Below are 25663 nucleotides of genomic sequence, written 5' to 3'. Positions count from 1 at the left end.
GGGCTGGACTGGCAACCGTAACTGACCTTGGCAAACTGCTAGCCGGCCCCCCTGGGGGTGAGAAGGGGAGAGCGGCCGGTTTCGGCCGATTTTGTTACAGGGAGCTGATATTGTCGGCCCCGGTAACAAAAACAGCCCCATGGGCTTAAAACCAGTCCCCAACCTGGCGGCGCACCGGGGAAACGTCCTGTGCCCGCTACGGCTAGTCCGGCCCTGTGTATTCTTCCATGAGTGCTCGCTTTCTGTAAAAGACCTCTAATTTTTTTCCCTATTTTGTCACATTTCCTGTGCATTCAAAGACAGAGGTCAAATGTCAGGCTCTGTCTTTCATGAGAGCTTGGTGTTTACTTTTGTTTCTGTGCTTTCAAAGTGAGAGGCTTTATGCAACAATATTGCAAAGTACGGGAAAGAAAAAGCTTGTTTCTAGCACACAGCAAAATTCAAATGCCTGTAAATGAACAGAGCAAATATGTCAGAATATATCACAATTAGGAAAGTACAAACCAAGCAAATTTTTTGTAACTCTGAAGTAAGGAGGAAACAGATATCTTAATATGATCAAAACAAATCAATACACTAGTTGATGCCATTTCCAAACATTATTGTTTGTGTGCTGTATACAGTGCTTTAAATGTGCAGGTACAGACTGGTACTGAGTACCAGCACTTTTTTATTTTGAGAGGGAGAGTACCTGCACTTCTCATGAAAAACATAATGGGGCAGATCTACAAGAAACTAACGCAGCGCAGTGCCGCAAGTCATTTTGCTGCGCCGCGTTAGTTTCGAAGCACATGGATGTGACATATTTACAACAATATGTTGCATCTCTGTGCTTCTAAGCATGGGCGTAAAATCCGCTCCGCTCGCGGATTTTTCGGATTTTCGGCAAATTCGCAATCCGCGAACTCTCGCGAATTTGTCGAAAATCCGTGAATCCGCTCGCGGCGGATTTTTTGCTTGGTTGCGGCGCGCGGCGTGGTGCACGGTGTTCACTTTCCGTCATTAAGCGTTTGCCGAGTTGTTTTTCTCGATCATATTTTGCGAGTGCTGCGCCATTTTGGATCTTGCTGCGTGATCCCGCGGGAGTTTGGCGCCCGCGAATACGTAATCGCGGCTTGCCACCTTGCACAGCACACCTCGCGGGAGTTCGCAATTGCGAACACGTAGTTGCGGCTGAAAGGAACAATCTCGCACTCGCGAAATAGAGATTTTGCAATTCTGCACAAGAAATCCACCAGCAAACAGGATAAACCTTCAGAAAATGATGATTTTTATCAGAATCACTCCTCAGGTTGACATTTGCATGGGATTTTTTCTTTCAAGGACTCCATTTTTTTGGGGGGGGGGGAAGGAAGTGCCCCACAGTCTCCAACTTCCTGTTCCTGTCCAGCAGGCTTCTCCCAGTGCTTTGTCCATCTCCTGGTCACTTTCATTTGGATCTGGAGCTGGAAGGATTACTTTTTGTGGGTGCTGCTGGATATTTGGATTGGAGGCCTTTTTGACTTTCTTTGGATCACTTTTGGATTAGAAATCAACTTTCACAAGTAAGTTTGTTTGGGGCATTACAGTTGCTGCAACTACAATTTTGGAACTTTTTCAGAACATTAAATAAATTATATTGTGGGTAGCCACAGTATCCAGTAGGACCAGGGTTGGTTATGGGTGCATGATACAACTGTTTTGTTGAATTTAAACACCATTGAGGCCATGGATGGGCTGGGATTGTGCTTATTTTATTGTTTTTTGTCGTTTTTTGGGGGCTGCTGGTGTGGCCTTTTGCCCAGGGGTGGTGGTGCATGGACTGAGTGTGCCTGTGGTGTGGTCTCACTCTCTTTAATGTAAACATCATGGATGGCATTGGATTGTGGTGATTTTTGGCTGTTTTTCTGTTTTTATGGGGTGTACTGTTGATGTGGACTGGCCATGTGGGTGGTGGTGGTGGCCATCTTGAGTGCTGGCTGGTACAGGCAACATGTGCTTGGGGTGCAAGGGGCCATTTTGAAGAGAGGCAGTGTCTGAGGCCTGCACTTATTTTGCCTACTTTTCATCCATTATGCCCAGGGGTAGTGAGTGTTGCATGGGCCTAGTCTTTCTGAGGGGTGTCTTCTTGAATGTAAACACCATTGAGGCCATGGATGTGCTGGGATTGTGCTGAATTTTGTGGTTTTTGTCGTTTTTTGGGGCTGCTGGTGGGGCCCTTTGCCCAGGGGTGGTGAGTGTTGCATGGGCCTAGTCTTTCTGTGGGGTGTCTTCTTGAATGTAAACACCATTGAGGCCATGGATGTGCTGGGATTGTGCTATTTTTTGTGTATTTGGTCGTTTTTTTGGGGCTGCTGGTGTGGCCTTTTGCCAAGGGGTAGTGATGCATGGACTGAGTGAGCCTGTGGGGTCTCACTCTCTTTAATGTAAACATCCTGGATGGCATTGGATTGTGGTGATTTTTGGCTGTTTTTCTGTTTTTTTGGGGTGTACTGTTGATGTGGACTGGCCATGTGGGTGGTGGTGGTGGTGGCCATCTTGAGTGCTGGCTGGTACAGGCAACATGTGCTTGGGGTGCAAGGGGCCATTTTGAAGAGAGGCAGTGTCTGAGGCCTGCACTTATTTTGCCTACTTTTCATCCATTATGCCCAGGGGTGGTGAGTGTTGCATGGGCCTAGTCTTTCTGTGGGGTGTCTTCTTGAATTTAAACACCATTGAGGCCATGGATGGGCTGGGATGGTGCTGATTTTATTGTTTTTTGTCGTTTTTTTGGGGCTGCTGGTGGGGCCCTTTGCCCAGGGGTGGTGAGTGTTGCATGGGACTAGTCTTTCTGTGGGGTGTCCTCTTGAATTTACACACCATTGAGGCCATGGATGGGCTGGGATTGTGCTGTTTTTTGTGGTTTTTGTCGTTTCTTTGGGGCTGCTGGTGTGGCCTTTTGCCCAGGGGTAGTGGTGCATGGACTGAGTGTGCCTGTAGTGTGGTCTCACTCTCTTTAATGTAAACATCCTGGATGGCATTGGATTGTGGTGATTTGTGGGTGTTTTTCTGTTTTTTTGGGGTGTACTGTTGATGTGGACTGGCTTGGGGTGTAAGGGGCCATTTTGAAGAGAGGCAGTGTCTGAGGCCTGCACTTATTTTGCCTACTTTTCATCCATTATGCCTAGGGGTAGTGAGTGTTGCATACTTGCATGGCCCTAGTCTTTCTGTGGGGTGTCTTCAATGTAAACATCATGGATGGCATGGGATTGTGCTGATTTTTCTGTGCTTTGTCGATTTTTTGGGGTGTATAACTGAACTGATGTTCCTCTGTCTTCCATTGCTTTTAGGTGCACAAGTCTCAAGAGAACCACCAGTGCCAGGAAGAAGTCCTGCAGCGGTGTGTGTGTGCAGCATAACGTCACGCGACGTCACATCTGGACACAGACAACTCTGCAACTCGTGCAACTGCTGCCTGCTGTTCTGACCTGCTCTGAAGAAGATGGCCCCAAAAAAAGTTACCCGTAGCTCCTCTAGCAAGAAAGGTGCCAGTAAGGAGCAGAAGAAGCAAGTTACCAAGGATACTGGTGTGCCGGCCGCCCCTTTTTTTGGGAGTAAAAAAAAAGTATGCCTGCAGCAGCAGCGGGATCTGCTGGGGACCAAGCTGGGAGCAGCACCCCCGCTCCATTGGGCTCAGTGCCACCACCACCACCACGCCAACTTAAGTCCAAGCCCTTGAGTGCTGCAGAGGCAGCCAGTATAGTTGTTCAATCACCATCGACCAGTGATGTTGGCTCATCGCAAGAAAGCAGCAGCAATGTCCCTCAATCAACACAGGTTGTTGTAGCTCATCTGATGAGTGTTGAACAACCACAGACGCAACAACTATCACATGTGCAAGTACAAGCCCAAGTACATGTGGAAGGAGAGGCAGCGCAAGGAGATGCGCAAGCTGAGGTGCATGGAGGGTCACAAGTGCCCACAATAGTTGTTCCTCCCGAAGTAGGGGCACATCAGGAAATCGACAATCAAGGCGAGGTATCATTTGAGGAAGACACTCCTCCTGATGATCATTCATTGTCTTCCACACCCCTAGCAAGGAAGAGATCAAGGGTGGTGTCTACATCTTCTTCAAGCACACCTCCTTCTGATGATACGGATCAAAATTGGGAACCAGCACCACTGCCGTCTGAGAGTGAGGCACACCATGATCTGACAAAGGTAGTTAAGCGTAAAAGGAAGCTCGTCCAAAGTCTCAGAGTTATGGAGTGTGATGATGAGGCTCAGCAAGAAGTGGCGGATACTGCTGCTGATGAAGACTCTGACAACGACGACCCAGTCATCATAAAGGTAACTGCAGCCCCAGCGGGCATGCAGCAAACAGACATTTTGACCCTAGCCTGAAAAGCTGCTGAGCGTGATGATGATGATGTTGTCGACGAGGAGGCAGTGGAAACACCACCACAATCATTGGAGTTAAGTAGTACACCAACTCGTACCGCTTCCATATTTCTTTCTGGCAAGAAGGGACCTCCATCCACCTCGACCTTAATTAGTGGCGGTGAAAGTGCACAACGTACAAAAGTTGGGCAATCCAGATCCTCCACTTCATCTGGCATTAGCAGCATGACCACCACCACCAGTATCGCCGCCTCCTCCAGGCCCCACAGACACTTCAAGTCACCAGTTTGGGACTTCTTTACTGTTTGCCCAAAAAGGGAAAAGTTCGCCATTTGTACCCTTTGTAAGGTTGCAGTTAGTCGTGGTAAGTCAGGTACCAACTATGGTACCGGAGGCCAGAGAGGTCATCTTAAGAGACAGCACACTGTCCAATGGTTTGCGCACCTAAAGGCGATCAAGGAAGCCCGAATTGGAAGTCAAGAAAAAGTTGATGTTTCATCTGATGATGACGAGGAGGAAGAAGACGTGTCAAACACTTCACTTACACCCAGTACCCCTGTCAGCAGCACACCCCATGAGAGGCACACTAAGAGTGTTGGAGCGAGTGAGACACCAACGCGCAAAAGTTCACCAGCGAGCATAATTGCATCAACGAAGTCATTATCATCCCGTAAATGCTTGGTCCAGGGCAACATTAGAACCATGTTTTCTTCAGACGCGCCATATGAACGCAACCACCCACTGACGCGTCTGTATAACACTAAGCTGGCTAAAATGCTAGCTGTGGACCTTCTCCCTTTTTCTTTTGTAGAAGCGGTAGGGTTTCTAGAATTAGTGGCAACGCTCTGCCCTAAATGGAAGGTTCCTAGCCGGTTCTATTTTGCCAGAGTTGCGGTTCCAGCACTACATGAAGATGTGCTGGAGGCGATTGGGGCAGCTTTGCAGAAGAGTGCTGTTCACACTATACATCTGACAACAGACATGTGGACCAGTGGTGCAGGCGCTGATTACATGTGCATCACTGCACACTGGGTCTCTTTTTCAGGTGTTAAAGCAAAGCTAAACGCAGGTGTTGACCCGGACCAAGTTTTTAAAGCTGCTCGGAAACATGCAACACTAGCCATGTTTGGCTTGGAGAAAAGTCACACAGCACAAAACATTTTGGACGAGTTTAACAAAAAGGTCTTTCACTGGCTGTCCCCAAAAAAACGCCGGATTGGTTATGTTTCCACGGATAATGGCGCCAATGTAGTTAAGGCCATGGCGCTGGGTGACTATTTCAGAGTGCCGTGTTTGGCGCACTGTATCAACCTGGTAGTTCAAAAAATCTTGAGTGATAGAGACAGTACAGCGTTCGCGGTAATGGCCACCTGCCGCAAAATGTGCAACCATTTCAGCCATTCTTTTAAGGCCCGGAAGCATCTGAGGAGGCTGCTACTTGAACGTCGAATGCCAGTGAAAGCACTCATCCAGGAGGTGGCAACACGTTGGAACTCAACCTTCTACATGCTTGAGCGTCTGTATGAGCAGTATACGGTACTCGATCACTATTTCTTAACAGAGGGTACAGCTCAGATGAACCTGCGGATGGGTGCGGCGCAATGGGACATAGTTAAAAGCCTGACAGACATGCTTCGTCCTTTTGAGTTCTTCACGCGTGCAGTCAGCCAGGAGGACTGTAATTTGGGAAAAGCTATCCCATTGTTGTGCATGCTGGAGCACCAACTGAAGGCGGTGTCTTCTGAGTTTGAAAAAGATGCCAAAAAAAAAGACCCTTTTATTTTGTCGGAGAAATTATTAGAGCGCCTACGTGGTGATGAACGTCTTAAAAAGATCAACTCAGAACAGCATTACATTTGTGCTACTATTCTGGATCCACGCTACAAAAAGGCGCTGGCAGGCCAAGCATTCTTTCCTTTTGCTGATGAAGATGTTAAAAAGTCCAAACGTTGGCTAGCCTGGTCAGCCAAGAGGTTTGAAAAAGAACGGCAGGATATTGAAGGAGAAGAAGGCAGTACATCAGCATCAGCATCAGCAGGCCATCCCCAGTCAAAAAAATCCACTTCTGCACCTGTGGCTGTGACACAAGTGACCTCTCAGCCGTTACAGACACCGGCAACCGGATCATCTGCACCAGACACAACAGTAACAGTGGCTGCTGTAGAGGATTGGCTAACTTTGCTTGGGTATGGTTCTCGAAAAAATGTCACAGGCACAGCAAAAAGTAAGCAAAGTGGAGGAACCGCTGAGGACCTTGAGTCGATGGTGCAGGACTATCTGAATGACTCAACAGAGGTCTTTCTTAATGATGAGCCATTGCAGTATTGGCATGGGAAAAAACAATTGTGGCCACAGCTCTCCAACCTGGCTATAAACTATTTGTCTTGCCCACTCGAAAGTGTGTCTTCTGAACGGGTTTTCAGTGCTGCTGGTGGCATTGTAACTCCCAAACGGAGCCGCCTCTCGCCCAAAAATGTGGAGCGGCTGACAATGATCAAGATGAATCAGCACCTCATACCACCAGATTACAAAGTACGAGAAAGCACGCCGCATGAAGACCAGGAGGACGGCAACGTAGATGAGGGGATTTGTTCTCTGTTCGGTCACACTGACCTCATCCTGCCTGAATTCGCAGAGTATGATGACGAAATCTTCTTCTTATTCCCTGACACCGAGCCCTGAAAATGAGACAATGAATCAATAACTTTCTTTTTCGTCCTTATTCACTTTTATTCCTGTGTGTCTGTCTTTCTTTGTTTTGCACAGTTAATTTAATTCAAACTTTAATCACCTAATCCCAAAAACAAGCCCATCAGCAGAACTGTCTTCACTTGTTTGCTTATTGATTTGAAGGTGCCGCAGTCTACATTCCTCAGGTTCACAAGTTCTGAAGAACATGCTCCTCTATCCTCCTCCTCCAGACTCCTATTTCCCTCAAAGCAGAGGGCTGGATTACGCCCAATGAAGAAAGACTCAGCACTTTTGGAGGTGTTCTACTTCTTTGCGGGTGAGTTGACGGCTCTGGGCCCATTGCTGTGAAGCTCTAATAACGGATAAAAGTGTTTTGGACCAAATATGACGCGGAAATTTCTTGCCGTTTTTGCTGACTTGCTTGCCTTTGAGGTGCTCTTTGGCGGGGTTCCGGGTGTTTGTGGGTGAGTTTTGGGGTCTGGGAGCACTGCTGCGACAGTCTAATCTTGATTGCATTTGCTTTTCAGGAAATCCGTGGTGGAAAACAGGAGTTATGATGATGACCTAGCTGCACAGCGCGTTTGGACCGAAGGCCGAGAGATATTGTAAGTATGAGATTTTGCTTTTTGGCTGTTTGGGGGTGTTGTCGTGTGCTTTTTGGCGGGTGGGTTGGCGGGTCTCTTGGGGCATTCCTGTGAAGGTCTAATAACGGATAGAAGTGTCTAGGACAAAATCCATGCAGATTTTTTTTTTGCTATTTCTTCTGACATCTTGCTCAATGTAGCGTTTCCGGGGGCCTGTTTGAGGGGCTTCCTGGTGTTTGTTGGTGGGTTTTGGTGTCTCTGTCGGAGCACTGCTGCGACAGTCTAAACTTGATTGCATTTGCTTTTCAGGAAATCCGTGGTGGAAAACAGGAGTTATGATGATGACCTAGCTGCACAGCGCATTTGGACCGAAGGCCGAGAGATATTGTAAGTATGAGATTTTGCTTTTTGGCTGTTTGGGGGTGTTGTCGTGTGCTTTTTGGCGGGTGGGTTGGCGGGTCTCTTGGGGCATTCCTGTGAAGGTCTAATAACGGATAGAAGTGTCTAGGACAAAATCCATGCAGATTTTTTTTGTGCTATTTCTTCTGACATCTTGCTCAATGTAGCGTTTCCGGGGGCCTGTTTGAGGGGCTTCCTGGTGTTTGTTGGTGGGTTTTGGTGTCTCTGTCGGAGCACTGCTGCGACAGTCTAAACTTGATTGCATTTGCTTTTCAGGAAATCCGTGGTGGAAAACAGGAGTTATGATGATGACCTAGTTACACAGCGCGTTTGGACCGAAGGCCGAGAGATATTGTAAGTATGAGATTTTGCTTTTTGGCTGTTTGGGGGTGTTGTCGTGTGCTTTTTGGCGGGTGGGTTGGCGGGTCTCTTGGGCATTCCTGTGAAGGTCTAATAACGGATAGAAGTGTTTAGGACAAAATCCATAAGGAAAAACCTTTTGGCACTTTTTGTAACTTAGGGTTCGTTAGGGTTAGCTAACTATTATTTTGGCCATACTTATTTATCCTTAAAAAGGTGACTCAGACAGAGTACGCAATTTCAACAATATTGTACTGTCTTAGGGAAATCAAAGTGTGACTTTTTGCACCACACAGCGTACATACCTTATATTTATTTATCAGTGGTATTGTAATAGCACTTCCTGTTTTACGTTCAATAATTACAGGCCGGGTTTCAGTCAACATCCGCCAGGCAGGCAGTGGACAGGGTGTCTTCTGTCAGTGGTCACCAACATTGATGGACGAAGCATCAGCTGGAATGGAGGAGTGCCGCTAATAAGAGGAATTGTTTGCTGCATGCAACTTACTTACCAAATTCAACAGGACAACTCCAACAACATACAGAATACAGATACAGTATCCATTGTTTTCTTCTATGAGTGTGACTGCATGTGGTTAGCTTTAGTTTGTACCCAAAGATTTCTTTATCTTCAATTATTGTTTGTCCATGCTGTGCTTTTTTTTTCTTCTCTCAACAAAACCTACCCAAAAAGAAACCCCCATTCCCATCCATTTTCCAAACCCTAACCCTCTTCCCCCGGGCTGTGTGGTTTTGCTTGATGACTGACTAAATGACATCAATAATTCCACACACTTGCTGGGGAGGATAAGGTCATAGCAACAGGCTGGTGAAGGAATACGAGGATATATTCTAGCCTTACTCAGCTTCAGTACTATTTCTTGTAGTAGTAGGAGCCAATCTCAAATAAATTCAACGCAAGTACTAGTTATACTTGCAACACTTTACCATTTGTTAGGCTACATTGTGGCACTGTTCTAGTGTACTGTCACCTGCTATATTCTCGATCGTGCCGTAACCGTTGTAATGCTACAGTAAGGACAAACCAGGTTTCGTTTTATTTTTTTCCATAGGCATGCAACTGCCACTGTGTCACACCACTAGTACCACCGCAATGAGGAAATTTCATCCGCCCAGGATTGCCAACCTTAATCCCCATTTCACGTGGAGCCAGCCCTGGGCCTAGCCCTAATTTCTAACACAAATTACAGGTAAGATAAGCGTTTGGTGGGAGGTAGTATAATGGAGTATTAGGACTAGACGAGCGATTGACGGTAGTACTACTAAAGTCGTAGGACTCTTCAGGAAAACAAACTTACTGTTACACCCCCACCCACCAGACTGAAAAGCAGTAAAAAACAGGTATGGTCAGATAAAGTTTAAAAAAGTATATTTATGTAGCCCTAACAAAATAATCTCCCTCAAGACCCTCCCTAACCCCAACGATTGTCTTTGAAAAGTCCCAAAAAGCACCCAACTCCCAAATCCCACCCCCCAAAAGTCTCTAAAAAAAGGGCAAGGGACACTCCACTACTGGAGGGTGCTGGTGAATTTTGCGGCCAGGGCATCATACTCCTTGCGGAGGGTGGCATGCTCGAAGCGGAGGCCCTCCACCAAGTTCTTGTACCTACGGACCTCCTGCTCCAGGTAGGACATTCTCACTCCTAGGCGGCGCTGGCGTGCCTTGCAGCTCCTGTGGGGGGCAGCTGGTCTTTTTGCTGCTTGGCGGTGGCGGTTGGCTTTGTTAGCCCGGCTCCGTACCGCTGGAGCACTGCGCTGGCTAGCAGCCCGTGGGTTCACGGAGGAGGATGCAGCTGTCCCAGTCGAGGATGTTGTGGTTGCACCGGTCGACTGCGTGTCCTCCGACTCCTCCAGGGCCACCAGCCGCCGATATTCCGCGACAGTGGCATCCAGCCTCCGTTGCCGGGCCATTCGAGCCTGCTCCCTCCGTGATGTCGATTTGGAAGGAGCAACTATATGAAGAAAGAAAGACATAGTCTGTAACCATTGCTCCTTAACATTAATAACACAAAGTGATTGAGCCGAAAGTTGTGTCACAGTACAAGTAGCAAATTGAAAGCACAGTACATAACTATTGAGGACAGTATCTATCTAACCTCCCACTTCTGCATCCTTGCTCTAACATAAGTGGTAGTTTAATGAACAAATTCTACGACCACTATGGACTTCCATTACAGTCGACTATGACAGTACACCAGTCTTATTCTTCTTCTTCTCTCTTGTTTCGGAAAATTGGTACGTTATCTTATGCAAGCCGGCAGAATGCCAGCGCAGTGAACTTGCACCCGAGAAAACCAGACGCACACCATGATGAGTGAGACAGACTTGCGTTACTGTACCGGTCCAGTACATGCAGGTGGTGAAGCTATTACTTTTCTATTACGGGTGGCACTGAGAATACTCTGTTACAAGGGCTACTGCTTAATTAATTTACCTTTCACCCTACAGTGCAAATAAGTACTAGAAAAGGAAAATGAAGAAGCTAAATAATTAGATTATCTATCACTTCACATGGGATGTATTTGATGACATATGGGATGACTTTAGGTGCTTTGCTTATTATTGAGTGAACAGTGATACACCCACACATGAATGACGTACTACTACTAAACTAAAGTTATTAAGAGTGTCCACCGTAATAACCGGATATATGCTGTGCTTGCAGTTGCAATACAAACTATTGCTACTATTCATGGTAGTATTGGACAAATTTACAATTTCTTTTCCTTGCCTTCCCTACACTGGAACGGACGTGCGGGTGCGGTGTTACATGCTCTTCAAGGTAACACTTAGTTCATCCAGTGACCATCTACTCTCTCTAGATACACATGTGCTATCTAAGAGTCAGATAATACCATGCTCCAGGCATCCATCCATTCAAAGTATATGCACACATACAGTTTATGTTTCACCCACCCAGGCTGTTGTCCTTCCACCCATCCTTGCTTCATCATTGACCCAGCCATGCACCATACCATATTCTTTCCTTCCCAGCCACCTCGGGGGCCAAGCAAACACATATAATTCTTCTTTGCCAGCCATCATAAAATTTCTCGTCCTTCCACACTTACTTACACCCTTCTTTCGCTTTTCGAATATATAGCTTACCTGTGCCCGCCACCACCGTGTCAACCCTCACAGGCACATTGGTGTTGTCCAGCACTCGCACCGCCTCCTCCCCAGAAGAGTTGTCCTCCTCATCCACCACCTCCGCGCTGGCCCCGCCACCAGATGTTCCACCTACAAAGTAAATTTTTAGAATGTTAGAATACACCACTCACTACTGTATAATATTTGGTCGAGGAGGAATAAAGAAAGTTAAAAAAAACGAAATACAATGTAATAATTTGTAACTGTATACTCTACAGTAAAAATGTCCCTTTTTCCAGGGAAGGCTGTTGTCTTGCTGCACTTTTTGTCACAACTGATGAATGCTTGCTTTTTATTTTTAACACACAACACTTTTTCTCCTAACAGAAGCTTGACTTCTAAGAACACGATCAGGGTCAAGCTCAAGTTCAAACCAGGTGAGAGCTCAGCTCGACCACAAGAAATGTGTCCAATTAATCGTTAGCACTAAGCACTTTTCCATTTTCAGTTAAACGTTTACTTTTATGACAAAGTTGATTTTAATAAATGTGTTTAGTTTTAATAAAGCTTTTAAACTTAAATAGACTCTGTGGTTTTTGGTCCTCCAGACTAGAGTGGATGAGCGAAAGGTTTTGGAATTTTTGCAAGCATGAGTGCCTCTGACACTTCTTGACTGTGACTCCGTACTCTTGCCCTGCGTAGGATAATCTAATGATCATTGGGGATCAATCATCGGTGACTTAGGGAGCTAAATGACTCTGCCACACTATCTAGTCAGTAAGGAGATTGGGGGTTCTTCAAAGTCTGACATCACTGAGGTATGTGGAAAGAAAGTCTACCTGCGCCTATTATAATTGATAAACAATGCACTATTTAGTGTTCATAGTTCGGTTTGTGCAGATTTGTCCCTGCAACAGTGGTAGAATGGATTGTCCTTCTATCCAAAACAAAAGTAAAGTAGTATCTTATTCTTTCTTGGTGGTCATTCACCTTTTTATTGTTGGCAATTGTCAAAGCATAAACATTTAGAAGACTTGAAAAGACATTATGGACAATCCCAGAGGACTGCACTCAGTGCATAGAGCTATTGCTGACTAGAATGGGAGTCCAATGGAATTGCCAAATGTGCAATCTTAGTTAGCTACACAGACAGACTAATAAGAATAATCTAGTAATACCACAGGGAGTCATAGTCGAGGCAGGATAAGAATTTAGATCCAGTCTACAAGAAGATCAAAGACGATTTAGAAAAAATCGAATGAGGAACGCTAGGAAAAAATAGGTACTCTTTATTAAAATTAAAACTTACTGGGGCCACCAAAGGAGCCCTCGCCTGCCCGATCCTGGCCTGCATCCTCCTGAACAGCACCCTCCTCCTGTGTCCTCTTGCCCTTGGGGGGAGCTGATGTACAACATGAAAGAAAGAAAGACCAGAAAACATGGGTGAGATTTGTCAACCAAATCAAACATTTCAAAAGAACTATAACAAAATATTTTGGAGAAATAGCAAATAGATAGGTCAATATATCCCGTGGAATAGTTGTCTATCTCATGTGGTATACTACGTTATTCGTATTGCCTGATTTGCGGACCGTTGACTTTCAAAGTTCCTATGTAACTCAATAAACAGACTACTAAAAAGGTTTGCCTAGGCCTGGCAGGCAGAAGTCCGCAGCACGCCAAGTGACAGACAAAGTCCATCCTGCTTGCAAACTCAAACTATCAATCCACCGACCACCACCACTATTTCTTCTTATAGCCATGTGTCTAAAGGAAGGACTGGACTTCAGTCTGTTGGGGCTGATTTAGAAGTCCCTTGCGGCTCATTTTCCTCCATTGTTGCGTGACTTTTGTGACGCAGCGGCAGAACAAAAGAGTCGCCATGGTGCGACGTATATATTTTAAAAAAAAGGCATATGGGACATGCATCACGTTGTAAAGCCCAGCACCATCAGGGGGCGTTCCGGCGCAAGGGAGGGCGTTCCTGCGCAGGAACGAATCCTAAAAGTGGCTGAGGGAAATCTACAAGATGTCAATAAGTCAATTTTAGGACAATGATGCGTGACTCAAACCCTGCGCCTGCTTGAAGCCGACGTACTGCGTGATGCAGCATTGGGGAGATAGGGCACCCCAGAGCATTGCTGGAGCTGCGCCATCGTTGGCACGCAACTCCAGCAATGCGCCGCCTTTACGCCACAGATGCGTAAGGCTTCTGTGACGTTTTGGGCCAATGGGTGGTGGTGGCATGGTGCACAATTACTGCCGCATCCCTGCTACTTTGCAGGGATGCGCCGGTAATTGAAAATATGACCCTTAGTGTCTAGCATTACGCAGTTCTTTACACTACACTCATACATAATTTCTCAGGCCAATGAAATGAACACAAAATACAAAACAAATAGGCATAGTAGCAAGCAAGGCTACTGAGAAGGAGAGCAGTGCACCTGAAATGCATAGAAGATTTTGAAATATAATTTACCTAATGTAATCAGCAGCATTATTGCTCTTGGTAAAGAACAAAGATTTGCAAATAACAGAGCCGGATAAAACAGATTAGTGATGAAATAGCTAGAAATGGCTAGGCTACTACTACTCACCAAGCCCGGGGACCTCTACACCGAGCGCGTCCAGCAAGTCCCGTTCCCGGTCCATGACATCCGTCCAGCGGTGGGTGGCCTGGTTATAGGTGCGCCGGACCCCAGAGAGCTTAAACATGGCCCGGCACACCTTCTCCCACCGCTTCCGGCGCTCCCGGATGCCATAGCCGGTTGCGATCTTGCCGCCTCCCAGGATCGTCTTGGGGGGGCGGCGCTGGACGTGGAAGATGAGTGCGGCCACCTCCTCCGCGCTAAAGATCTCCCGTGGCATCACTTGCTCCCCCCTCAAACGCCCGCACGGGAGCCGGGCACGGGGTGCGGGACCCTTCCCCTTCTCAGGGTGCTTCCCGGCTCCCTTTACCATGGTCTGGGCAGAAATGAGTGAAATAATAAAGAAGAAATAGAATAGGGAAGAAGAAAAGAAAAGAGTTAAAAAAAGTAGTTTAAAATTAACAAAAAGTAGCAGAAAACACAAAAATATAGAGCTAGAAAAATAGAGGGATAGATAATAAGTAAAATAGATCAAATAAACTTCAAAAAAGCAAAGGATGGCAGAGATTCAGAGAGGATACAGAAAGCATGCCCAGAACCATAGCAATGAATGAGAAACAAGATGGCCGCGCCCATTCACGACCGAGTGGGTAAGTTCGCGCAAGATTTTCCTCGCGATCACGAGCGAAATTGTACTAGCGAGCAGCACACTTTGCGAGATTACACATAGCGGCCGGAAACGGAATTACGTCACGCAAACAAGATGGCCGCGCCCGTGTCCGACCGCTAGGGTAACTTCGCAAACGTATAGCTACAAGCGCCTTGCGAACATGCAAAAAATCACGCGAACATACACGCCGCAAAAAAAAATTGTATTCGCACGGATTCGCGCCCCGCAAATCGCGCGAAATTGCAGAAAAACGATTTTTGCTAAACTGAAAGCAATCAGCAGGTGCAAAAGTTCAAACTTAACATTAGTAACCATTCACTCTAGTGCTTCCTGAGGGGCCCCTCCAGAGTTCAGTTGCCTATTTGCAACTATTCCATGACCCTGCTATGACCCAAACAGCAGGCTCATAGAATAGCTACAAGTAGACCATAAAGGTCCTGTGACAAAAAAATTGCACTGCAACAGAAAGCAAATTACAGATAAGGAAGGAAGCAGGTGCCAGCCAGACTGGAAGTTTCAAAATTACTGACACATTAATCACCCCCAAATTAATTCATGGCAGTTGAAGAAGGGCAGGTGTGCTTGCTTTCACTGCAACAGAAAGCAAATTACAGATAAGGAAGGAAGCAGGTGCCAGCCAGACTGGAATTTTCAAAATCACTGACACATTAATCAAACCCAAATTAATTCATGGCAGTTGAAGCAGGGCAGGTGTGCTTGCTGTTTTTCACCCCCATAATCTACAGTGATAAACAAACCTAATGGGTGGCAGTGAGGATGCACCAGAGGGTGGCATGGGTGTACCAGAGGGTGGCAGTGGTGAAACAGAGGGTGCTGTGAACCTGTGATCATAAACCAGACGTAGAAACAACATAGTCGCGGCCGTTGCGAGCCGAAAAGTAAGTTCGCAATTGCGAAATGGTCCACAAATCCTCGCGAACGCTCGCCAACACAGAAAACGTAAAAATCCGCAAATCCGCGAGAGTTCGCGTATTTTTGCGGATTGCGAATCCGTAAATTTGCAAATTCGCGTACGCGAGATCCGCTAGATCCGCCCATACTTATGTGCTTCCCCTTGCCTTGCCTTGCGCCATGCGCCGGCACAGGCACCCTTGTGCCATGGTGCAAGGATGCCTGCGTCGTGGGAAGATTGTTTTTATGCAGGAAGGGGCACCTTCCTGCACAAAAACAATCAATTGAGGTGATTTCCTTTTCCAATGTTTTCTGTAGAATGCAGCACGCATTGAAAGAGGAAAAAACGAAGAGAAATTAAGAAATTTCTCCTCGTTGCACCTTAGGGTGGCGTAACATTCGGACGCATTTCCAGATTTACGATTTCTCGTAAATCTGGAAATGCATCAGTGGACATGAGTGTTGCGTGGGACCCCACAGCAACACCCATGTCAAGCTCCTAACACGCAAAGTGTTGCGTGAACAGGGGCGATATTTACAAACACAAGATAAGTCACGCAGGGTGACTTTGCCTGTTCTTGTAAATATCACTTAGCAGGCTGCGCCACTGGTGCGTATCGCAGCGTGATGCACCAGCTGGCCAAGGGGCTTGTAAATCGGCCCCAATGCTTTTAATTGGAGAGTACGTGCACTTCTCAGAAGCAAGCAGGTACTCTCGTACAGAGTACCTACACTTCTGTTTCTCCACTTCAAGCACTGGCTGTATAGTTTTATCAGTAAAACTGTATGTGCAAATGTAATGGTCATTTCAATTGAACATGTGTTGCTTGTGATGGCAGTGTGCTACCACACCATGCATACTCCACTCTACTCTACTCTACTCCACTTTACTCTACTCCACTACACTCAATGACACTCTACTCTAGGCTACGGCACTCCACTCTATGACACTCCACTCCAAGTTACTCCACTCTGTGACACTTTACTCCACTCTACACCACTCTATGACACTTAACTGTATGTCCCTCCACTCTATGACACTCTATGACACTCTATGCTACTTTACGACACTCTAGTCTATGCCACTCCACCCTACTTAACTCTACACTACTTCACCCTTCTTCTCTCTACTCCACTCTGCATCACTCCACTGTATGCCACTCTGTGCCACCACTCAATTCTACGACACCTTACTCCACTCTACACCGCTCCACTCTACTCCAATCTACACTACACTCCACACTCTATGACATTCGATTCTGACACTCCACTCCTCCACTCCACTCTAAGCAGCTCTACGCCACAACACTCTACTCCACTGTATACAACTCCCTCTATGCAACTTTATTCCATTCTACTCCACTCCACTTTAATCTAGAACACACTACTCCACTCTCTGCCACTCCAATCTACTCTACTCCACAACACTTCACTCCAGTCTACAACACTCTGCTCTACTCCGCACCCCTATCCTCTGTGCCATTAACTTTTAGCTATGCTGAACAGTCGCCATGCTAGTGAACAACATGGCTGAAACACCATAATAGCTCTTGCATATGGGAGACCTACTGGCTTTGTCAATGCTTGTCCAATCCTAGAGGATGCCCACTCCAATATCCTTGGCATTCTGCTCAGAAGGGCTGCCCTTTTTGGCCTACTTGCACTTGCAGGCGCTGCGGGGGTCCTTTCCATTCCTGCTGGTAACATGCCTGCCATCCACAGAAGCACAATGGCGTCCTCTTCCTCCACAGAGCTCCCATGACTGCCACCCTTTCTTCCTGCGCATCCAGGAATTGATTAATGTCTGGCATGCATGCGCGAGGTATTGATGACACTGCGGGTGCGTATGCCACGCTATGATGTCATACGCATCTGCCTGGCTGTGTCCCATCTTCCCTAAAAGTTACCGTGCAGTGATGGCGTTGCCCCCACCATGCCGGGCCTACCTTGTACGCCTCTATTCTAAACTCTGTGCAAGGCATGAAAGAGAATGGACATATGGCCTGTTTTTCTGCCTTTATTGGCTGAGCATTAGGCGGACAAGAGCTAATAGGTTGTTTCTTTTGGCCGCATGTTGTTGGCATTAACCCCTTCGATGCTGATGACGGAGCGGTTCCGTCATCAGCATCGGTTGGGCTGTGCTGATGACGGAACCGCTCCGTCATCAGTACAGCCCTCGGGGGGAGCGCTGTCGCTCCCCCCCTGGGGGTCCGATCGTGGTTGTTTTAGGGGGGGTGGCAGCGGAAGACTTCGCGCTGCTCCCCCCAGCCCCCCCCCCCGCACTTCCTGGTGACGTCAGCGCGCTGTCGCGCACGCCGACGTCATCAGGAAGTGCTGGACGCGCTGGAAGCCATTTCTTTCCAGCGTGTCCAGCTGCAAGGTAGGTTTTTTGGTCTCCAGTGGGGCGGGGGGGGCATTTCTCGGTGCCTTGATGTCCCAATGCAGGGCATTCCTGGTTCAGGATTGCGCACAGCGTCGCGATCCTGCACCAGTAATGCCCCCACTAGACACCAGGGATGTTTTTGTTTGGAAAGGAAGCGACCCCTTGGGCAAGGGTCGCTTCCAGGGGCGAATTTTATGTTTTCAGACTTTTCTGCCCCCCCTGGGTCGACATCGGTCGCTTTAGCGAGCGATCTCGACCCAGGGGGGGCAGAAAAGCCCACTAGACACCAGGGATTGTTTTTGTTTGAAAAGGAAGCGACCCCTTGGGCAAGGGTCGCTTCCAGGGGCACATTTTTTATAATTCAGACTTTTCTGCCCCCCCTGGGTCGACATCGCTCGTTTTAGCGAGCGATCTCGACCCAGGGGGGGCAGAAAAGCCCACTAGACACCAGGGATTTATTTATAATTGTAAAGGAAGTGACCCCTTGGGCAAGGTTCGCTTCCTAGGGCCATCATTTTTCAATCCAGACTTTTCTGCCCCATGTTAGCGCATGATCTGGACCCAGGGGGGGCAGAAAAGCCCACTAGACACCAGGGATTTTAGTATATTTATAAAGGAAGCGACCCCTTGGGCAAGGGTCGCTTCCAGGGGGCATTATAAATATTGTAGACTATTCTGCCCCCCCCCCCCTTTTACAGTTTCTGGTCCCAGGGGGGGGATAGAAAAGCCCACTGTACTCCAGGTTTTTGTTTTTTATAGGGAGCGACCCCTTGGCCAAGGGTTGCTTCCTTGGGCCCATTTGTTTTCAGTATGTTCTGCCGTGTCTTTATTTGGCCTCTCTGCCCTCCGTACGGTTGCTTCCAGGGGGCCCACGTTTATAATGATTTATAATCTTCCCCCCTTGGGGACAGACACCCCATTTGTGACATACCCTGTGACATAGCATGTTGTAATGTGTGTTGTTTTTGTTTCTTCTAATGTGTTTTGTTTTTTTTTCTCTTTAGATTGTTGCAGTGTGCGGTTCTGTTACTGGTGGTTCTGTTGTGCTGCTGTTTCTGTAGTTGCATGTGTTTGGTAAGAGACCTTTTTTTTGTTCAATTGTAATATAATTGTTTATTTTGCAACGTGTGTAGTAATACGAGTATGTGTTGTTGCTGTTTGTTGTGATTGTAAAACATGTTTTGCATTTGTTTTTGATGTGTCCTTCTGTAGATGTACGTTTTTTTTTTCTTCTTTCTACTGGGATATCGTTGCCCATTTGCTGTGTCTTTGCAGAGTAGGTGCTGGTGAGTGTAGTTGTGTCTTGTAAGTGAATTGTATATTTTTTCTAAATCTATTTTTTGGTGAAAAAGTCTTACATTTTTATCTTACTTTGCGCAGTGTTGGGGATGTTGAGTTGTTTGTGCAGACTCCTTTATTTGTAAGGATAATGGCTAGCCGCCGGATTACTGCTCAGCAAGTTGTTGGAATGCTTTTTGATTCTTCCTCTGACCATGGTCCAGAGTCTGACTCTGATTCTGAGCCAGAGGTGGGAGGTGAAGATTCAGGTAGTGAGTTTTCTCTACACGTGGCTTCATCTGATGATGAAGACACTTTGAGTGCTGATGAAGCTACTTTTGGTGTGGATGATGTGCCTGTGGTTGGGGAGGACATTGCTGTGTTTACGGTTTTGGAGGACATGGTTGTGCCTGTGGTTGCGGAGGACAGTGATGTGCCAATTGTGCGGCAAGAGACATCTGGGCTGCAGCCTGGGGCTGCTAGACTTCCAGTTGGTGTTGTGAGACAAGAGTTAGCTGGGCGGCGGCCTGCGGCTGCAAGACTTGATGATGAAAGTTCTGACCTCTGGGTTGCACCAGGCATGGTGCAGCCGGCATTGCCTGAATTTACTGGTGTTCCAGGGTGTAGGGTGAACACTGAAAACTTTTTGCCTATTGATTTTTTCAAGTTGTTTATGGATGATGTGTTTTTGGCAGAGATTGTAGAGCAGACTAATTTGTATGCTGAAAATTTTTTGAGGGTGAACAGTGCTAGCCTTAAGCCCCACGCTAGAGCTACCCGGTGGACTCCCACCAATATGGAGGAGATGAAAAAGTTTTTGGGTTTAACTCTTTTGATGGGCTTGCTTAGGAAACCATCAATGGCTTCATATTGGTCTACTAGTCCCTTGATGGCAACAGCTATATTTCCGGCAGTCATGAGTCGTGATAGGTATTTGCTTCTGCTGCGGATGATGCATTTTGTTGACAATAGTCTTGCTTTGCCACGAGATCACCCTGATTGTGACCGTCTTTTCAAGATTCGGCCTGTCATTGATCATTTGGTTGATCGATTTTCTGAGATCTTTTATCCTGGGAAAGAAATTGCAGTGGATGAGTCTTTGCTATTGTTCAAGGGCCGCTTGGTATTTCGGCAATACATTCCTAGTAAGAGGGCATGCTATGGAATCAAACTGTATATGCTGTGTGACAGTGAGACTGGATATGTCTCTAATTTCAGGGTGTACACTGGTAAGGAATCCAGGATTAACCCCCCTGGTTGTCCGTCGACTTTTGGAGTGACTGAGAAAATTGTGTGGGAACTTGGTCGTGGATTTTTTAACAAAGGCCATCATTTGTATGTCGATAACTTCTACACTGGTGTGCGGTTGTTCAGGGAATTGGCCAAAGTGGACACTGTTGCTTGTGGCACAATCCGCTCAAACCGTAAAGGTTTCCCAAAAGAACTTGTTTGTCGAAAGCTTGCTCGGGGACAGTGCAGTGCTTTGCGTTGTGAGGAGCTTCTAGCTGTGAAGTTTACAGACAGGAGAGATGTCTACATGTTGACTACAATACATGATGAAAGCACTGAACCGCAGAATGTTTGGGGTCAGGTTGCAGAAGTGCGCAAACCTGTGTGCATACTGGACTACAATAAGTACATGGGTGGTGTTGACAGAGTTGATCAGAGGTTGGAACCGTATGCTGCTCTTCGTAAGGCTTACATTTGGTACAAGAAGTTGGCTATCCATCTTTTCCACTTGGCAACCTTTAATGCTTTTATTGTGTTCCAGAAATCTTGTCCCCAGTCAAAGTTGACTTTTGTAAAGTTTCAGGAGTCTGTAATAGGCAGCCTTGTTTTAGTGGAACAGGCAAGTGTTCCTAGAGTTGGAGTGGTGGAGGATGTTGCCAGATTGAAAGATCGCCACTTTCCTGATACAATTCCTCCTACAACCTCAAAAGACTTTCCCAGTCGGAGATGTAGAGTCTGTTGGCGAAGAGGTTTGCGGAAGGAGGTTCGCATGTACTGCCCCGACTGCCCTTCAAACCCCGGGCTGTGTGTACCTGCTTGTTTTAGATTGTACCACACGCAAAAGAATTTTTGGGAGTATCAATGAGTGGTAAAGTGAACTGGTTGGTCTTTATTCTGTAATAGTTATTGTTCAGTTTCAAAGTTTGTATTTGTGTAGTCTTTTTAGATTTAGTTGTCGAGTTAGTAGATTTGTATCAATTTGCAATTTGTTTTTGTTTCTCTTTTATTTAAAAAAAAAAACTAAAGTATGATGTTGGTTTGTGTGTAGTGTCCATTGTCTGACTGTGTGCATGGTTTGGCGCTTGACTGCCGGTGTCTGTGGACTGGTGCTTGTCTGGCGGTGTCTGCGGACTGGTGCTTGACTGGCGGTGTGCGTGGTCTGGTGTTTGGTTGGCGGTGTGCGTGCTCTTGCGCTTGCCTGGTGTTGTGTTTGGATTTGTCTTTGGCTGGTGGTGTTCGTGGAGTGGTGCTTGACTGGTGGTGTGCATGGAGTGGTACTTGGCTGTCTGTGCACGGAGTGGTGCTTGGCTGGCGGTGTGTGTGGAGTGGTGCTTGGCTGGCTGTGTGTGTGGAGTGGCGCTTGGCTGGACGGTGTGCGTGGAGTGATACTTGGCTGTCTGTGCACGGAGTGGTGCTTGGCTGGTGTTGTGTTTGTGGAGTGGCGCTTGGCTGGTGGTGTGTGTGGAGGGGCGCTTGGCTGGTGGTGTGCATGGAGTGGTACTTGGCTGTCTGTGCACGGAGTGGTGCTTGGCTGGCGGTGTGTGTGGAGTGGCGCTTGGCTGGTGGTGTGCGTGGAGTGATGCTTGGCTGGTGGTGTGTGTGGAGTGGTACTTGGCTGTCTGTGTGCGCTGAGTGGTGTTTGGCTGGCGGTGTGCATGGTCTGGTGCTTGGATGGTGGTGTGGGTGGACTGGCGCTCGGCAGGCGGTGTGTGAGTAGTTACTTTCTGTTGGTCACTACACACACTGCTAGTTGAGTGACACTCCACACAGTCCATCATTTTGTGTAGTTGCAGTGTCCGAAATGTGGGCGTGTGAAAGTGATGGGCCCTTGAATGGCGCTGTTTGCTGGTGTGAGTGTTGGAATGTGATGGGTCCGCGGCTGGCGGTGTGAATGTTTTGTATGTGTCACGCGTACGAAAGGTGTATGAATGGCCTGTAAAGAGGTTGGTGCCTTGACGTGGCTTTACAGCTCACGAGCTGTGAGTCAGTGGTTCAGTTTATCATACTTTCAATTATACACAGTGTATTTCATTTTTGTGAAATTACTTGCGTATACAATTGTATGTACTGAATCATCACTCACCCTCGTGCCAAATCCAACCAGTATGTGTGTGTGCTTGCGGATTAGATGGGTGTGCAGTAATAATTGTTTTTTATTTCTTTCTGCAGTAGGGTGTACCTTGCCCCTTATTGTGATTGTTGTTATGTGTTGCTTTTCCATTCGGATGGTGTCAATGGTCTGGTTTGTATCAGGTATGAAAGGTGCGTGAATGGCCTGTAAAACGGTTGGTGCCTTGTCGTGGCTTTACAGCTCACGAGTTGCGAGTCACTGGTTCAGTTTTTATGCATTTATTTATTGACAGAGCATTTCATTTTTTTGAAATATCTTGTTAATAAAATTTTATGTACTGAACCGTCACTCGCCCTCGTGCCAAATCCAACCTGTATGTGTGTGTCTTTGAGGAATAGATAGCCGTGCTTGAATGTTTGACTTTTGAGTAACTCTGTTAAGGTGTGGTATCCTTTTACTCGGGAGAACAAGGGGAACGCAGGGTGGTAGGACTTTTTTGCCGGCACGGCGATCCCACGCCAAAAAGTTTGGAAAATTGCTATTTTTACCTATTTTTAAGGTTTGCAAGGTGTTCTGGGTAGGAAAACATTGGGGGACCCACACATGCCATACCTCCCTGGACTCTTCCGGGTGTCTAGTTTTCAGAACTGTTTCGGTTTGCTACTTTCCAAAGAATACCACCCAGCCCCGGGCCAAAAACTCAGGTGCACCCCCCCCCAAAATCAAAGTTATATTGCTTCAGGGTATTTTAAATTCACCACCGTACGATTTGGACCTTTTCCTATTGCAGCCACTATGGCTACCCACGCAAGTGAGGTACCGTTTTTATCAGGAGACCTGGGGGAACGCTGGGTGGGAGGTAATTTGTGTGAGCCCAGTGATGCCACGCTTTCCCAGACTACAACGTGTGAATAAATTGATTGTTTTCTGCTAAAATTGAGGTTTGCAAGGGATTCTGGGTAAAGGAACGTTGGAGGATCCACGCAAGCCATACCTCCTTGGAAGCCCCAGGGTGTCTACTTTTCAGAAATGTGTGGGTTTGGTAGGTTTCCATAGATGGCTGTCTCGCACGGGGCCAGAAACCCAGGTAACCCCTCTTGCAAAAGCTGGTGAATTTAACAATGGTGAAAATGTTAAGTCCACCAGCTTTTGCAAGAGGGGTTACCTGGGTTTTTGGCCCCGTGCGAGACAGCCATCTAGGGAAACCTACCAATCCCACACATTTCTGAAAAGTAGACACCCGGGGGCTTCCAAGGAGGTATGGCTTGCGTGGATCCTCCAACGTTCCTTTACCCAGAATCCCTTGCAAACCTCATTTTTTGTTTGGAAAAAATTTGTTTTTTCACACGTTTTAGTGTGGGAAAGCGTGGCATCACTGGGCTCACACAAATTACCTCCCACCCAGCGTTCCCCAAGGTCTCCCGATAAAAATTGGTACCTCACTTGCGTGGGTAGGCATAGCGGCTGCTTTAGGAAAAGGCCCAAATCATACTGTGGAGACCAAAACATTACCTTTAGCCAAATAATCTTATTTTTTGAGGGGGTCACCTGAGCTTTTGGCTCGGGGCTTGGCAGGCATCTTTGGAAACTACCAAACCCAAACAGTTCTGAGAACTAGACACCCGGGGGAGTCCAGGGAGGTATGGCATGCGTGGGTCCCCCAATGTTTTCCTACCCAGAAACCCCTGCAAACCTGACATTTTGGTCCAAAAACCCACTTTTCCATACTTTTTTGGGTGGGATCTCGCTGCCGGAACAAATGTCCTACCACCCAGCGTTTCCCTTGTTCTCCCGAGTGAAATGATACCTCACTTGTGTGGGTGGGCCAAAGGCATGTGACTCAGGCTGGGGTGCTTAATTTGTAAAACTTAAATATGACTAAAAACTACTTTTTTCAAAATTCATTTTTGGCGTGTTCTGCTTTGGGGCACCCACACAAGTGAGGTATCCTTTTACTCGGGAGAACAAGGGGAACGCAGGGTGGTAGGACATTTTTTCCGGCACGGCGATCCCACGCCAAAAAGTTTGGAAAAGTGCTATTTTTACCTAATTTTAAGGTTTGCAAGGAGTTCTGGGTAGGAAAACATTGGGGGACCCACGCATGCCATACCTCCCTGGACTCCCCCGGGTGTCTAGTTTTCAGAACTGTTTGGGTTTGCTACTTTCCAAAGAATACCACCCAGCCCCGGGCCAAAAACTCAGGTGCCCCCCCCCAAAATCAAAGTTATATTGCTTCAGGTTATTTTATATTCACCACCGTACGATTTGGACCTTTTCCTGTTGCAGCCACTATGGCTACCCACGCAAGTGGGGTACCGTTTTTATCGGGAGACCTGGGGGAACGCTGGGTGGGAGGTAATTTGTGTGAGCCCAGTGATGCCACGCTTTCCCAGACTACAACGTGTGAAAAAATTGATTTTTTTCTGCTAAAATTGAGGTTTGCAAGGGATTTTGGGTAAAGGAACGTTGGAGGATCCACGCAAGCCATACCTCCTTGGAAGCCCCCGGGTGTCTACTTTTCAGAAATGTGTGGGTTTGGTAGGTTTCCATAGATGGCTGTCTCGCATGGGGCCAGAAACCCAGGTAACCCCTCTTGCAAAAGCTGGTGAATTTAACAATGGTGAAAATGTTAAGTCCACCAGCTTTTGCAAGAGGGGTTACCTGGGTTTTTGGCCCCGTGCAAGACAGCCATCTAGGGAAACCTACCAATCCCACACATTTCTGAAAAGTAGACACCCGGGGGCTTCCAAGGAGGTATGGCTTGCGTGGATCCTCCAACGTTCCTTTACCCAGAATCCCTTGCAAACCTCATTTTTTGTTTGGAAAAAATCCGTTTTTTCACACGTTTTAGTGTGGGAAAGCGTGGCATCACTGGGATCACACAAATTACCTCCCACCCAGCGTTCCCCAAGGTCTCCCGATAAAAATGGTACCTCACTTGCGTGGGTAGGCATAGCGGCTGCTTTAGGAAAAGGCCCAAATCATACTGTGGAGACCAAAACATTACCTTTAGCCAAATAATCTTAT

This window comes from Lissotriton helveticus, chromosome 6, assembly GCF_964261635.1.
Source record: "Lissotriton helveticus chromosome 6, aLisHel1.1, whole genome shotgun sequence".
Taxonomy (NCBI): domain Eukaryota; kingdom Metazoa; phylum Chordata; class Amphibia; order Caudata; family Salamandridae; genus Lissotriton; species Lissotriton helveticus.
The sequence above is the reverse complement of the archived record's forward strand: the minus strand, read 5'-3'. Positions refer to the sequence as shown.